Source organism: Bactrocera neohumeralis, chromosome 6 (genome assembly GCF_024586455.1).
Source record: "Bactrocera neohumeralis isolate Rockhampton chromosome 6, APGP_CSIRO_Bneo_wtdbg2-racon-allhic-juicebox.fasta_v2, whole genome shotgun sequence".
Lineage (NCBI taxonomy): Eukaryota > Metazoa > Arthropoda > Insecta > Diptera > Tephritidae > Bactrocera > Bactrocera neohumeralis.
In genome coordinates, this window is record NC_065923.1 from 22197470 (window position 1) to 22214042 (window position 16573).

Here is a 16573-nt window from a genome sequence, read left to right on the forward strand (position 1 = left end):
ATTGAAACACCCTTTTATAGCGTTTTTTCTAACATTTTATCTTCCTTAAAAGGTCTAAAAAAATTTCAGTGAATTTTCTGACGAGAAATAGTGAAAAGTGACATTTCACAGGGTGGAGCGAAACGCGGTCGAATTGGAAATATGTTGTTGCCATAGCAGTTGCTTTTACTTTTTATAATTACTGTTGTAAACATAACGTCTTCCACTAATAAATGTCACATAAGGACATTTTATACCTACATAACACGCGTACATACACACACACACAGAATATTGCTAGTATAAGTTGACAGTGAAGCCAACACACATGAAAGGTGGGTAAACGTGAGAAACTATACACACACACACATCTATACACATATTAATATGTACTTAAATATGTATGTGTCTGTGTGTGTTCGAGTACATAAGAAATTACATGACTTTGGTGTTCCTAATGATGATAGTCATTTGCGTTGGTTCTTGCCGCACCAACAACACTACTTGCAACCACTCTACTTACAACTGCCACTACTATTGTCCCTTCTGACGCTGCTGATGTTGCTAATTATGAGTACAAAACAACAACAACAAAAACGACAAGTAAATGAGTTCTTGTGTGACAAAGGGTGTGAAGGAGGTAAGTGAAGGGGTGAAGTACGCATAAACACACACACACATACATAAAGACGTCTATGCACGTGCTTGCCTGTAGGTGCAGTAATAGGGGAGGACGCACATGTGACACAACAACAAGAAAAAATTGTTTGAACAACAACAAGAAAAAAATTATCGAACCGTTAACAAGCATTTAATTACAAGCGAACTTATGCTTGAACACACACACACATGCACCAATGGCTGTATGCCACTGTGTATATTCGCCTAAACGACTGCTTAGTAGCACCAATAGCGGCAATAATAGCAACAACAACGCGCTAATGCGCTGCACAAATGCACCTACGGCGGCACCGCCATCAAGCTCCAAAGCACAGTCACCCCACTCTCCACTCCGTGGCCGCACGCAAGCCGTGCCACAGTTCACCGCCTCCTCGCTACCATGCGGCGGCTCGCGTTCGACGTCTGTCGTTGCCTTTGCCTTGGCTGTTGCTGTTGCCGCTAATGCCGTCGGTGTTGTCGGTGCCGTCGGTGCCCAATTCGGTGTGCTGGCACTTGCGGAGAAATTACCGCGCAAGCGTCTTAGGTGGGCGGAGTTTTTTATCGGCGTTCCGCACCTCGCGCCGCGTACACAGGCGACCAGCCATTTTTGTTGTTTTCATTTTTTTTGCGCAATTTTTTTTTTGCAGCGCTACGCCACCCTAGCGAATTTTTCTTTGCGCCGCCAAGAGCTTGCTACTTTGTGTTTGTATGTATGGGTGAGTGTGTGTATGTGTGAGTGAGCGCTTGTGCGCCTGTTGGCGTGCGCTCACGCTACTCGCTGTTGTTGCTTTCATTTTCATTTCCCTCGCTGTATATTCTCATACCGCTGTTGTTGTTGTTGCTTTTGATTTTTTCTAAAAGAAATTTTTTTCTCGCTCCGCTATCTGCCGCAAACTCATTTGCCGTAATTTGCAGCGACAGCAAATTACGCTCAACGCTCACAGCTACAACAACAATAACAACTAGTCGCTCATCGCATTTGGCTAGCTCGCTGCAACGCTGGCTGGTGCATTGCCATTGTTATTAGCAACAACGTACAACAAAAATAGCAAATGGGAATGGCAAAATGTTGTTGTTGGTTTTGTAAGTGAGTGTGTTGTGATTATTGTTGCTAGCTAAGGCACATGAGCATTTACTTCTGTGTAGGTGTGCATGTACTATGTGTGTGTGTATGGTTGTTCTTGTGGTTTTAGTTGTAGTGGTTGTCGCTTCGTTCGATGGCTTATTGAAGCCATATTGAATATTTTTGCACATAGCTGTTGTTGTGATTATTATTTCGCGTTGTTGTGATTGTTTTGCGTTGTTGTTGTTTTTATATTGTGTTGTTGTTGTTTATATTATTTCATGTTGATGTGATTGTTTCATGTTGTTGTTGCTGTGATATTATGTTGTTGTTGCTATTGTTTCTTTTTTGCTTTTTTGTTGTTATTGTTGCTGTTGGCCATGTTGTTAGCTCGCTTGCGCATGTGTTTACGCTTGTAAGATCACTTAAGTGCAGAGGCAATAAATGTGGTGCCAGACAAACCAAGGGTTAATTCTTAAAGACCCTTGAAATCTCAAAGTTCGAAATAAAGCTTTGTTGAAAGTCATTGAGAAATGCGGATGCAGTTTGCTTTCTGATTAGCTCTTGAACCACTTTATCTAAGTAAAAAGGCAAACGCTTGAGCCTCGTACATCGCCTGAGTTGATTTAATTATGTCCGTCCGCTCAGTCAGTTTTTGAGATATCGATCTTAAATTTTGCATATGCCTTTTTTCCTTCGAAGAGCTGTTTACTTGTTGGCATCGCCGATCTTGGACCCCTTTAGCATATAGCTGCCATACAAATTGAACGATCGAGATATCTTGAAGATATTTGGCATAGATTATAGTCCAAATTGTCAAATAATCTCCGAACATACTGTTCCGATCAGACCATCAAAAATCAATTGGATATCTTTCTCAATAATTGGGTCTATAAGAAACGCATTTGTGAAGCTTAAGCGCAGTCAAAAAAGACGTTTTTCCTTAATTTAGGGGTGTATTCCTTATTCAAAGCAAATTCAAGTTTAGACATTTCAACCCTTTAAACGGCAAAACTAGCATTTTATTTTAACCACTTTTTACCCACATTTTAAGTACTTTTCAAAAACAAGACTCAATGGTTAATACTCTTTTTAATATATTACAAAATGTTACTTAGAAAAAGAGATAATTTTTAAGAGATCCTCTAGAAAGCATAAATCAATTCTATGAAATCAGTTCATGAAGTTAGAAAGTTATATATTTTGAAAGACAATAGTAAGAAGAGCGCTGGAGAAGTATCAGCTTTCAATAAAATATTTTTGTTTAACTATTTCCATGGTCAAAAACGGCTAAGCCTGGGATTAATAAGCCACTGTCTCAATTTTTTTTTATCAAGATGGAATACAATCTCAACAGACTTCCGTCATTTCCAAGAAATAACTTTTTTGCAATCCTTTTCTTATCTAATCTATCTATCTGTTTTTGAGAACGCAGTTGAGTTAGCAGTTCCGTCCTGTGAATATTTGTCATAAAGTCCTAGATACATATACTATGAGCAAAAAAGAAGTAAGACTTTGCTCATAATTTTAATATTCTTAACTTATTCTTCAAAATCTATGTCGTTCCCCTCAAAGTAGTCGCCCTTTGTCACAATACACTTGTGCTAACGTTTTTTTCAAACCTCGAAACAGTTATTAAAGTCAATATCCAGAATAGACATCAATGCGTTTAATGTCTTCAATTGACTCAAAACGCTTCCCCGGGAGCGTACGTTTGAGTTTGCTGAATAGCCAGAAGTCAGAAGTCACACGGAGCTAAATCAGGCGAATACGTGTTTTTTTCGGCTCACCTTTCGTAAGCATAGATCGAAAACTCGCTAGTAATAATACATTTCATGACATCCTGGTAGTCGGAAAGCATTGTTTCACAGACGTTAACAAAAAAATGTGTGGTTTTGGAACCAATCGTGCTTTCTCTTTTTTCTTTGGTACAAATTATCTTCCAAAATGGTTTTCACTGATCCTTAAGATATGCCAATGATGTCAGTAAGATCTCTGACCCTTAGTCTCAAGCACTAATTCCTATATTTTTTTGACATGTTGATCATCAGTTGATGTTGATGGCCAACCTGGACGTGGTTCGTCGTCAACGCATTCTCGACCCTCTTTGAATCATTTGTACCAATCAAAAACACTTCCTCGCGACAAACAATTATCACCGAAGGCCTTACCAATATTCTAAACGTTTCGGCACCAGAAATTTGCTTCCAAACACAAAACTTTTTTTTCACTCATAGTAAAAATCGCCGAATGCACTTTATGTATGGTTCTTCAGAAAGACAAGCGCATACTGAACACTAATTATTATTTTGATGTGAGATTTGGCACAGATGCACCTGACATACCAACCCAGAAAAAAATAGTAAATTAAAGACAGTCGTTAATTTAGTTTAATTTAATTTAATTTTATTATATTTTTATATTTTATTTTCATTATCTTTCGATTTCTCACTGTTTTTCTGTGTGAGCACCCATATTTGAATATTTAATCGGCTGTAGTGAGAAACGTTAGCGAGGAGTAAACAAATTCTAAGAAAACTATATTTTTTTGCTTTAAAACAAGCAGACTGCGAGGTGTCTAAGCAATCTGTCTACAGTTTATTTCCAAGTCATTAATTTTTACACAGCTTTCTTGATTATAAAGCCGGATTATAAAGCTTTGGATGATTTTTAAACAAGCTTAATGATCTCGAAAATATTAAAAAATAATAATATTGTGTGAGTAAAAGAAACAAAACATACATACTTTTTTTCTATAAAATTTTTATTATTTTTTATAAAGCAATTTGTTAATGTTTTATAAGAAAGCTAACACTTAATCGCTGCCTCATTAGCCCTACCCAAACTAAACTAACATGAAACATCAATCACTATTATAACAACAATAAAAAAACAAGAATTTTTATAACATTTGGTTTTTGCTTTGGAACTTAGCACATATATATATATATATATATTTATGTATATATATGTACATGTATGTATGTATGTAAGTATGTGCACTTGTCTATATGTATGTTGGATTAAAAAGCGAATCGCAACGATTTGTATTGCTGTCAATTCGCAGAGTGTAAATATGTATGTACAAATCATTATTTATATACATTTATCTACATATATGTATGTATATAAGTATATATATACACCAAAGAGGAACTATTTCTAGGGAAAAATGCATTTTTTTGCATGCAATTACATATCTTAGCAAATATACATACATACATAGCTGTATATTTTATATTTGTATGCATATACATATGTCTCAGTGTATGTACATACTATGTGCAAGCTTATGGAAAATAACAGCAGTCAACGTGGAGCACATGTTTCCAGCAATCATGATTACAGCGCTACAACTAAGGCGAAAAAAATCGTACTATATAAGTATATACAAACACATCCATATGTATGTAAACACGAATAGCTGAATAAATATATATTTATATATATATATACATATATTAACCGGTATGCCGATCCGTATGCTTTAGCACTCATTCAACTTTTTAAGAGACACCGCACAGCGCTGCTTTTTTAATTAGCATTCTGCTGCTACTCCTACAATTTATTTCCCCACAGCAGCGCTTGCGACGCACACACCCACTCACACTCACATACATATATAGATAAATGCAATGCAGGCGGTTATTTCTCCTTCGCTGCACATAGCTGTGGGGTATTTAGCAGCTAACTAACTAAGTTTGTGTGTATGCATTGTGCTACGAGTCTAAAGCTCACCTGTATCTGTAACCGCTACACACACACATACATATAACTGTATACTTAAACTTGTAAACCGCCCTCCGCGCCACACTTTTATCAATTTATCTACACCGCTATATGCTTGTGTGTGTGCGTAGTATGGCTGCAAAGGGGCGCGAAAGCAGAAAATAAAAATGGCCGCGGTTTTGCAGGCCCTTACCGCCGCCAAATACCCAGCACTCATTCTAAAAATTATAGAATATACTTATACACATATATACTGTAAGTAACTGTTTGTTGCTACGCTGTAGTGTGCTTTGTCCATTGCTCGTGTTGTTGTTGTGTGTGTTTCTAAAAACCACCCTCCGCTGGCTAGCCAAGCATGCAGAAAATTTTCCCCATTTTTTCACGTTCAACTACTTTGCGCCCTCTTTAGCTAGCATTTTTATTACTTTTCTTGCTTTTCTCAGCGCATTTTGTTTTTATTGTTTTTGCGCGCGCTGCGCCTGGTTTGCTTGTTACTGTGCGAACGTGCGCTTAGTTAGTTAGCGCGTGGCACGTCAAATTTGCTGTCGACCGTGCGCGCGCTCTCGCTGCACGGTGTGCGCGGCGTCTCTTTTCGCAAGTGTCTATTTGCGGTAGAGCGCAATACGTGGCACAGCGACAACAATAATAATAACAACAGAATGTAATATTCACAACAAAAAATAGTAATAAAAGCAACAACACTTGTACTCATAGGTATTTGCGCGCTGCAAGAGCACCAGCGTTGGGTGGTTCGCGTGGCAGCGCCTCGTGTTGCAAGTTGCTTACGTGGCTAGTGCGCTGTTGCTGTTGTTGCTGCTGGTTTCTTGTTTTGTTATTTGCGCTTGCAGGCGCTGTAGAGGGTGGCAACTGCAAACTCAAGTTGGTGTTCCATTTTTAAAAATGAACACATGGCCGCAGGCACTCACACATACTCGCGCACAGACACATTTGCGAATTGTTATTGACATACACATAAGCGAAAAAAATTGTATGAAATCAGATTTTCAACCACCACAGCTGTTTGTATGAGTATGTGTAGCGCAAAAAATAGCATACCCACACACACACACACAGAAGCGGCTATAAAAAACTTTGTTTCCCTTGTGCGAAGCAGTTCGCAAAAATAAAAAAATAAAATAAAACATAGAAGAAAATAAGTGAAAAAAATTTGAAAAAATGTAGAAAAAGCGCACGCTATTTAGGGGAAACGCTGCGCGGCAACAGCAAATCCGGAAAATGAGGCATAAATTATTTTTATAGGTGGAATATGCGCGCGCGTTCGCTATGGTTAAGTGGCGGCATGGTGGTGGCGCGGCTTTTAACATATACATACACAACCACATATATATATATATATACATAATAGTTATTTATGTGCGCGCTTGTGTGTGTGTGCGCGTCTTTGGCGGCTTGTCGCTGTTTTCAATTTAATTTCTTCCTTTTTCTCTTAGCGCAGATACTGATTGTTGTTGTTGTTGCTGCCGCCACATTTTGCGTATCGAATTTTTGTGGCGCATTTGGCATGTCAAGCCAGCAGCAGCTTCATTGCCGCCTTGGCAATCGCGCACGCCTCAGTACACTTTCGACTTTGGCATATCGTTGTCGCCGGCCACGCATTTGCCGCTTTCTGCAACAACGCACAGCACAAGCGGCGTTCGGCGCTCGACGTCACTGTGACATCACTGATTTTGGCAGCAGCAGGTACAAACAAAAAAAGCGAAACACAGCGCGCTGCCACAACGCGCGCTCATTATTTTGCCGCCGCTTGGCGCACAACATTGCGCTGCCACTTGTTTCTTGCAACACGCTGCGTCGTGCTCCATTTTTTCCTCTTGCACAATTCGATCCGCAACATTTATTTCAACTAACTCTGCGTCGCCTTTTTCACAAATTTAAATGTTGTGCTTTTTTTGCGACTTTCGGGCGCTTAATCTCCGCGTGCGCATAACCAACGCCGCGTCCAATCGGCTGTGGCTCGGCTATCATTCGGTAGTTCGTGCTGCCGCCGCCACAGTCGGCCGGTAAAGCACATATGTTGAGTTTCAAGCGCGCTTTCGATTGCTATTACTGCTGCGCTTGTTGTTGCTGTTGGTGATGGCGTTGGCGTTGGTGGTGCTTGCGCTGACGCTATCATGGCTGTTACTGCCGCCCCCTTGCATGCTGTTAACAAGTTCGCTTGCACACACACACACACACACACGCGACTTGCAGCGGGCAGGCGCGCCTCAGCGGCAGCATCTCTGTGACGGCGGCGCTGACTAGCCGGCCGGTCGGTCGGCCGTTTGGCGTTGCTTGGCAGTCAGCCAGGCTCCGTGGCTTATCCTGCATCCTGGCCTCGTGCAGTTGTCCAACAGCAGCCGGTGTTGGCAGTAGTACATCAGCTTGTCGTCGTCGCTGACACATTGATAAATAAATCTTAATCAACTTCAAAATTACTATTCAGTCAGCGCCAGAGCAAGTAACAACAGCAGCAACAAGCTTGGCGCAGCATCATATTAATTCCACATAAAAGCAAAATGTCGTCGCAATGCTAACTAACTGGTGCGCCTTAGCGTCGTAGCCAGATATGTTATAATCCGAGTGTCAGTTGTTTAATTTACCGCGTACGCTCGACCGTCCAACGCTTCGCTTGCTCGTACAACAACACTAACTTTGCACTAACTTTTGCTTAACTGCAAATGATTTATGGCCAAGAGACAATGAAACCGAATCTCCGTATACAAAAGTGCCGCTAACACTGGTCTCACATGCACCTATGATTGCATATGAACGTCGCATATAACGGTTCTTGTTGTCATTTGTCGTTTGGTGCGTTCGAGTTTTCATTTGGTTTGGTTTTCGGCTGCTTTTCCGTTTGTTGTGTGTTGCCGGCTTGTTGGTTGTCGCCTGTCAGTGTTTTCGACTGCCGGACGGACAGACGCTCACATGCGCTCGCCTATACATATGTATGTATGTAGGTTCGCGTGTATGTGGCAACGTGCAACATGCTGTAATTTCCGTGTTTAGAACTGTGTCGGTGTTGCCGCTATTGTTGTTGTTATAATTATTGCCGCCGTTGTGCAAAAACTCGACTCAAGTGTGGCAAACGGATCGGTGAATGTTGGTAAATTCCTGTAAATCAAAATGTGGCACATGCGAGTGAGCGCGTATGTAGAAATAGACTTACCGGTGGGCTGTGGCAATTGGGCGTACAATCATGGAGAACCATTCGGGAATGGCGAGAAAACAGGTAAATTCTGCAGAAAATAAGTTTTATAATATTTTGTAAATTTAAAATCGCTGGCAAATATTTCTTGTCTGCCTACAAGATCGGCCATAATAGCAAGCTTGAAAATATTATAATAAAGCTGCTGTTAAAAACCATAACTCCACATTGATAAATTTGATAATCAAATTGTCAGTTTATTTGACTCAATATTTGTCTATGAGATGTTGAGAATTTATGCATTTGAAAATCAGTATTGAATTTTCTGATGTTTTTTAAATATTTAAATTTTGACTAATACATTTTTGAAATAAAAATTAAAAGTTTTGACAAAAAGGAATGTTTCAATAATAAATATATTCGAAATTTTTCAAATATAAAAGTTTAACCAAGGAAAGAAATATTGTAATATTTTTAAAGAAATTCGAAATTTTCAAAAATTCTTAAAATTCTTTTAAAAAATTAAAAAAAAATGTGTAAAATTTTTTAATATATACATAAATATATGAAAATAAATATACAAATTCAAAAAAAAATAATAATTTTTTTGTAGAATTTTCAGACATAAAAATTTTCAAAATTTGGAATTTTCAAAAATTTTCATTTTAAACATTTTTAAAAAAGCTTATAGAAATTTTGATGATATAATTTTTTGAAATAAATATACGAATTTATAAAAATTTACAAATTAATAAAAAAATTTTAAGATTTTCAAAAATATAAATTTATGAAATTCGAAATATTCAAAATTTTTTATTTTAAAATTCTTTAAGAAAGTTTTCAAAATCTTTTAAGACATAAATTTTCAAAACTCGAAATTTTCGAAAATTTTTATATAAGCTTGTTGAATATTTGTGGATAGAAACTTTTAAAAATAAATATACAAATATATAAAAATTTAAAATTCATAACAATTTCTTTCGGATTTTCAGAGATATAAATTTTCGAAATCGAAATATTCAAAATTTTTTATTTTTCAATTCTTTCAGAAAGTTTTTAAAATCTTTTAAGATATAAATTTTCAAAATTCAAAATTTTCAAACATTTTTATGAAAGCTTGTAGAATATTTGTGGATACAAACTTTTAAAAATATTATAAATATACAAATATATAAAAATTTTAAATTCGTAACAATTTCTTTAGGATTTTCAAATACATAAATATTTTTAAAAAAGTTTGTAAATTTTTTGAAAGTAAGTTTAAAAATTAATAACATTTTTTTTTAATTTACAAATTTATGAGACTTTTTAGTCAATAAAAATGATTCTAATTTAGTTTGTTATAATTATTTGAAGAATTTATATTATTAAGTTCTTATCAACTTTTAAAGGTAACAACTTTTGAGATATCTAACTTAAGATATTCTGAATTGAAAGTAGAATATTTCCAAATCTATTTTAACAAGTTGGTCAAAGCAAAAACAAAAAACAAAAAAATTTCGCAATTATTTCTCCATTATTTATATGAAATGATTTTAAGATATCTGTTTAAAAAAATTATACAAAAAAATAATTGTAAAAGAGAACAAAAAACTAAAAAAAGATATAAAAAATATTATAAAAAATGAAATAAAAATATTAAAGTTATAAAAAAATTAGAAAAAATTATTTTAGAAATTAAATAAAAATAGTACAATACTAACAAATATTAAACAATTCTAAAAATATAAAAAGTTATAAAAAATATCGACAAATAAATTAAATAAAAATATAACAATAATATCAAATATAAAAAAATTTTCTAAAAATATAAAAAAGTTATAAAAAAAATATAGACAAAAATTATTATAAAAATTAAAGAAAAATTAAACAACAATAAAAAATAAAATAAAAATCTAAAAAATTTACATTTTTGAAATAAGAAAGCTACTTTAAAAAAAAATGGTTAAATACACTAGCTAATGTATAATAAAATGAGCTAAATTGAGCTTCGAACGGATGAAAATTAATACGAAATAAAACTCCAGTTTCAGCAAGAAAACTATAAAACTTTCAAAATGATAAAATAATCATTTATTTTCTGCATAAATAATTGATAAATATTAAAAAAAAATTATTAAATAAGATCACCAATTTATAAAAAATTAAAACAGAATAATTGAAACAACTAATGTTATATGTATTAGTTATATAACTGGGATTTCTTTATAATTATTAATTTTTTAATAAAAAAAAACCTAAATAAACTGGGATTATGCTCAATGTGAACAAAATCGTGCTTGCTTTGACATAAATTTAAATAAAGCTAACATAATATAATGATTCCGAAAACTTCTGCTTTGCCGACTACTCTTTAGCGCCTTCGAAGCAAAAGTTTTTGTTCTGAAATTCCTTTTTGTACCCTAAAAAGGGTATATAAAGTTTGCTACGATGTTTGTAACACGCAGAAGGAAACGTCGGATACCCCACAAAATACATATATGTACATATATCTGATAATGAGCAAACTGAGTCGATGTAGCCATGCCCATCTGTGTGAACGTCCGTCTGGCTGTATATACGTGATTTAGTTCGTCTTTTTTTAATAATTTGTTCTGAAATTTTGCACACGTTCTGCTTCCTTAAGAAGCTGCTCATTTGACAGAACCGCCAATATTGAATCACCATAACATATAGCTGTCGTACATACTGAACGATCGGAATCAAGTTATTGTAAGGAAAATTTTGTATTTATGAGGGGTGTTATATGTAGATTCGGAGTAACTGATGTTGACGCTTTTTCTTGTTATCAAAAAATTTAAAAAAAAACTAATTTATTTCAATATAATTTGCATTAATATTTGCCTATTTGCAGTAATGGTGATATGCAATGCGAGATTGACACATTTTTACTTCTCAAACTATAAAATAAAAATATAAAATAAAAAGTATATGTCTTGTGATGTATTGAAAAATAGTTTAATTTCAATAAAAAAATTGTATTTAAAAATCAAATTAATTGAGGCAGCCGTTTTAAAATTTAATTCGTATTATTATGATTTTAATTTTTGTTTGGTTTTTTGAAAAGGTTTGATCCATATTTTTTTACAAAAGCAGTAAGCTCTTGAAGTGTTGTGGCACTTGGTGAAACACTTTTACTATTAGAAAATTGAACTTTTTTTAAACTTTTCTGAAAATTTTGCTATTTTCTGTTGAGTAAATAATTATTATTAATGATGGCAGCGCTAAATTAATCTCTAAATATGGATATTTTTTTAGGGTATAGAATACTAAGTACATAGATTGTGACAAAAAGTACCCAAAAATTGTAAATAAAACGCAAAATATTTAATTATTCATCAATATTTATTTATTTTGTTGCCTTCAAAGTAATCCCCACCAGGTGTAATACATTTATGCCAATGATTTTTCCAGACCTCGAAACACTTTTCATAAGCACTTTTTAGGATGGTCTTCAGCTCCTTCAGCGAATTTTGTTTTATCTCTTCGATCGACAAGAAAATATCCCCAAGGAGCGAAATTAGGTGAATACTGTGGTGATCGATGGTATTTATTGCGTTTTTAGCTTTAAATTCGGTCACAATCACGGCTCGATACGATGGTGCCTTATCATCGTGTAAATCCATGAATTATTCCTTTATAATTCCGGCCGTTTTTGACGGAATAATCTTTACTGAGTATCAACGGATGATCAGAAAGGCCAAATAGAACTCGTTGTTGATCGTCTGTCCCTCCGGACATCCTTCATGATGCACCAACCCATGAATATCGGAAAAAACAATAATTGATTTTTGAGAGGCTTTGGCGTGATATTTTTGGTTTCGGCTCGTTTTTTTTCTCACCATGATTGCTGACTAGCTTGTAAGTTCTCCAAGAATGTGGGTTCAGAACTCGCTCGATCAAGCATGCCTAAATACTAGCGATACTCTTTTTGGAAAAAATTCAGCTTTATCGGGGCGAGTCGAGCAAGAACGCGTTTCATACCCAAAATATTCACCAAAATTATTCGAATAAATTCACGAGAGATGTCGAGCTCTCTTGACAATCTCTGTAATACTTGCCTGACGGTTTTCAAGCACCGTAGCCTTCACTTCAAAATGAGGCATGTCTTCAACAATCGCTCGACCGTCTTTGAAGGCTTTGTACCACCCTTTGGCTTGTGTTTTTGATAAAGAAAATTCGCTGAGTGGCATAGAACAAAGAAACAAAAGAAATTTAGTGGAGACTTGACATTGAAGAATTGTTCAGCTGCTATAAAAAAATAGCAATTGCTAAAATTTTTAAAATATTCATTTCTTCATGAAATAAAATATTCTTTTAACAGCAGCCAAAATATGCAATCGTCGCTTGAAAAGTATTGATATTATTTTTCTAAACACCTTTTATTTTAATTTACCTTTTTCTTATAAAAAAAAACTCAAAGAACTGCCTTTCAGGCGTACTCAAACTTATGCCGCCAAACAAAAAATAGAAAAATAAAATTAAAAAACAAAGTGTAGAAAGCAATAAAGTAAAATGTAGAAAACGAAAAAGGCCAACTCACTAAATTTCAATAAAATAAAGTGAAACAATACACTTATCTGCCCACTGCCATCTACGCTGACCATCAACACTTTCATCACGCATCAACATCAACAATTCAGTTTCGGCAACAACAACAACAATCACCACAACATCATTGCACAATAAAGTGAGTGACAGTGCAATCGCCGAGACAGCCGAAACACTTGTCCGTTTGCCTTTGTGTGTATGTATGTTGTTGTACATGTGGCTTGTTGTTGTGATGCATGCAGCACAGCATTGAACAGCGAGCAACAAGATAATTTTTTAACCTCAACACAACCATCATCAACAAAGACATTACAATCAAAGTGAGACTCGACGCGCGGTGACTCTTCGATCGTTTCGTTGCTCATTTGCTATTCTTTCACGCGCGATGCAGCGCTCGCATAGAGTATTGTTGCCATATCCACGCAGCATTAGCCTCAGCTATGGAAACAAACCAAAAAAACAACACAACACACGAAAAAACAATAACAACAATAAGCCATATTGACCATAATAAAACAACACAGCAACAATCACATTTGCAAAAACAACAAAAAAAACAACACACGACTTGAGGTTTGCATATTGTGTGTGTGTTGTTGCTGTTATTGTTGCCGTAGAACACCATTAAAGCCGCAGCTACAAAAGCAGTAATATCTTCGCTGAAATTGCTGTTGTTGTTGTTTGTGCGTTGTTGTCTTCTTTATGTGGATGATAGGTACGAGTGCTTGGCTTGTAAAAATCAGCGCCATACACACGCACACACACATGTACATACATATATGTATGGATGTGTGGATGGGTGTAGCAATGCCCCTTTGTTTCGCCTAAATGCATTTGTTTGTTTATTTGCCCGTTCATATGGATCGCATGGAATAATATTTCGTGCATCAGGTGACCCATTTAACGTGAGTTGAGTTGGGGTTTCGTTTGTTTACGATTTTTATATTTATGCGTTTCGTACCTGTTGTTGCCAAAGTCGTGGCTTCTCTATACGTACTAGCACGGCGTGTTTGTATACATACATACATACATAGGGTATAATAAGTTACTCATATCTACCTTCTAGAGAAATCTTGAGGAGCTGAAGTGTTGAGAAGCTGGTGAATTTGAAGTTGTGAGTGGTCCAGCTCTTTTTGTTGGTTTTATAAATACATAAAAACTTGATTTTGAACGTTCAGTTTGTATGCTAGCTATATGCTATAGTGATTCGATCTGAAATTTTTCTTTGGAAACTGTACCGTTGTCTTGAATAATAATGCGTATCAAATTTCGTGAAAGTTTCTCTTTAAATAAAAAAGTTTTTCAAACAACGATCGGTTTTTGGTTGATCAGTTTGTATGAGAGCTATATGCTATAGTTGTCCGATATCAGCGATTTCGACAAACGAGCAGTTTCTTGGGGAGAAAATACGTGGGCAAAATTTTAGATTGATATCTCGAAAAATGAGGGACTAACTAATTCAGAGCTTCTTGGCAAACTTAATATAACCTTTCCATGGTATAAAGAAATACTTGTATGTACATACTCCGGAAGAGTGGCTACAAATTACTAAAACTATTATGTACTCTGTTAGGATGACTCTTTAGTCGAATAATATAATAATTATTTTTTGCTATCGATTAATCGATTATTTTCTTGATATTTTCTATACAAAAAGGTTTGTTTGTGTAAAGCTTCAGCTCCGTTAAATTTTAAGACACTGTCAATAACTGCTCGGTTGTATCCACACCATTCTAGACACCATTTAGCATACAAATCGAATAATCGAATATAATATATCGTTAGCTCGGACCATTAACTCGAATCAGAGCAAGAACTTTAATATATTTGTATATTTTTTGTTATCTACTTTGTATATAAAAAATGTCTCCTATTTCATTTAAAGAATGTGGGGCAATCTTCGAATTGTTGTGGGCGCTTTTATTTCAGTTTTATTGTATCGTACTGTTGATTGCGATAGACACATATAGGTTAGATTAGGTTAATCTGGTAGGCCAATAAGTCACCCATAAACTAGCTCGGTCCTTTGCGATACGAGATAGAGTTCACTAGCTGAGTCATAGACACATATGTACAAATATTTGTCGAAACAAGAATATGAAAATTGCCTTCAAAAATAATAATTCTTTTATCGTTACTTAAAATGCAAAATAACTTAACATCACTTTTCATAAGTTTACAGGCGTAAGAAAAACGATATAATAGAAACCAATCATATTGAAACAAAACTTGAGTTTTGGTTATAAAATGGTTATACATTGGTTACATATTAGTTATATATTGGTTATATATTTTGTTAAATATTGGTTATATATGGGTTATATATTGGTTATATCTGACAGCGGAAGCTGAAGATTTTATGCTATTCACATATGTAGTAGGAAGTAGTGAATCGTTAGCAATAAAGAACTCAATTTCGATTTTTTGATGATACGTTGTTTTGCATTTTGGGTGACGGTACGAAAGTTTGACCATAGAGATTATCGATAATTAAATCTAAAAAAATTAAATAAAATATCTGAATTAATAGTTAAAATATTTCTAAGTTTCCGTTTGCTTAATAGCATAGCGGCTTAAGCATCCAAATCTTTGCCATTTAAGTATTGAATTTAATGTGATATTTATCGACTATTTCAAGTAAAATTAAATGATTAATCGATTATTTGAAATAGAACTTTCTCTTTCGATTAATCTAAATCAATACTCACTTTTTGAAATATTTTTAAGCGAATATTCCATGGCACTCATTTTCATAAATCTTTCTATCCATTGCTTTCGTTGGGTTTGGTTATTAAACACTTTGATTTATCGATTATTCGAAGTTAGAAAATGTATTTCAGCTCAAGAATTCGACACAAAATAATAAATTTGGCAATTTTTAAATGTATTTTTTTTTTCAAAAGCTTTGTTAACGATAGCTTCAAGCAAAATATCGATATATCGATTATATAAAGTAAATATTTCATATCTACATTAACCGTTGTAAAGGTTAATGACTGATTTGAGCCTCAAATTGTGTTGCATTACTAGAATAATAACATCCACAACTCGCTAGAATCTTAACTTTAAGGAACGAATCCAGACTGTGAATCGAAATTTGAAAAGAAAAAGTTCTTGATTTAATCAAATCTTACAAAATTGAACAGAAATAACATGACAGCTTGTCAATAGGTGATATGTCAAAAAAGGCTATTTAAAATAGTATTTCTAATTGTATCGCCTGTCAACGTTATGTTGATACAGGTTTACCAGTAACCGATAAAAATTTAAAATAAATTTTAAATATTATTTTGCTGAATGGCTTATGTATTTACTATACTCACTGCATCTAAATACTTATAGTAATCCACTTAGTAATCGCTTGCGGAAACCCACATTTCATCTACTGGGTAAACAATTGCCTAAATATGTATATATGTATGTATACCACGCATAAATGTATGCTT

At 34.7% G+C, this 16573-nt stretch overlaps 1 long non-coding RNA gene across 2 annotated transcripts in view; it reads left to right on the forward strand.

Moving 5' to 3' along the window:
- The first annotated feature begins 6963 nt into the window (after positions 1-6963).
- The window catches only part of LOC126761698 (uncharacterized), a 166723-nt gene continuing 157113 nt past the window's right edge, over positions 6964-16573 (forward strand). Inside the window, exon 1 of one of the 2 annotated variants that reach the window (XR_007667389.1) lies at positions 6964-8660. This is a non-coding gene — a long non-coding RNA (uncharacterized LOC126761698). The remainder of the gene's footprint in view (positions 8661-16573) is intronic. The other variant, XR_007667390.1, reaches the window with a different exon arrangement.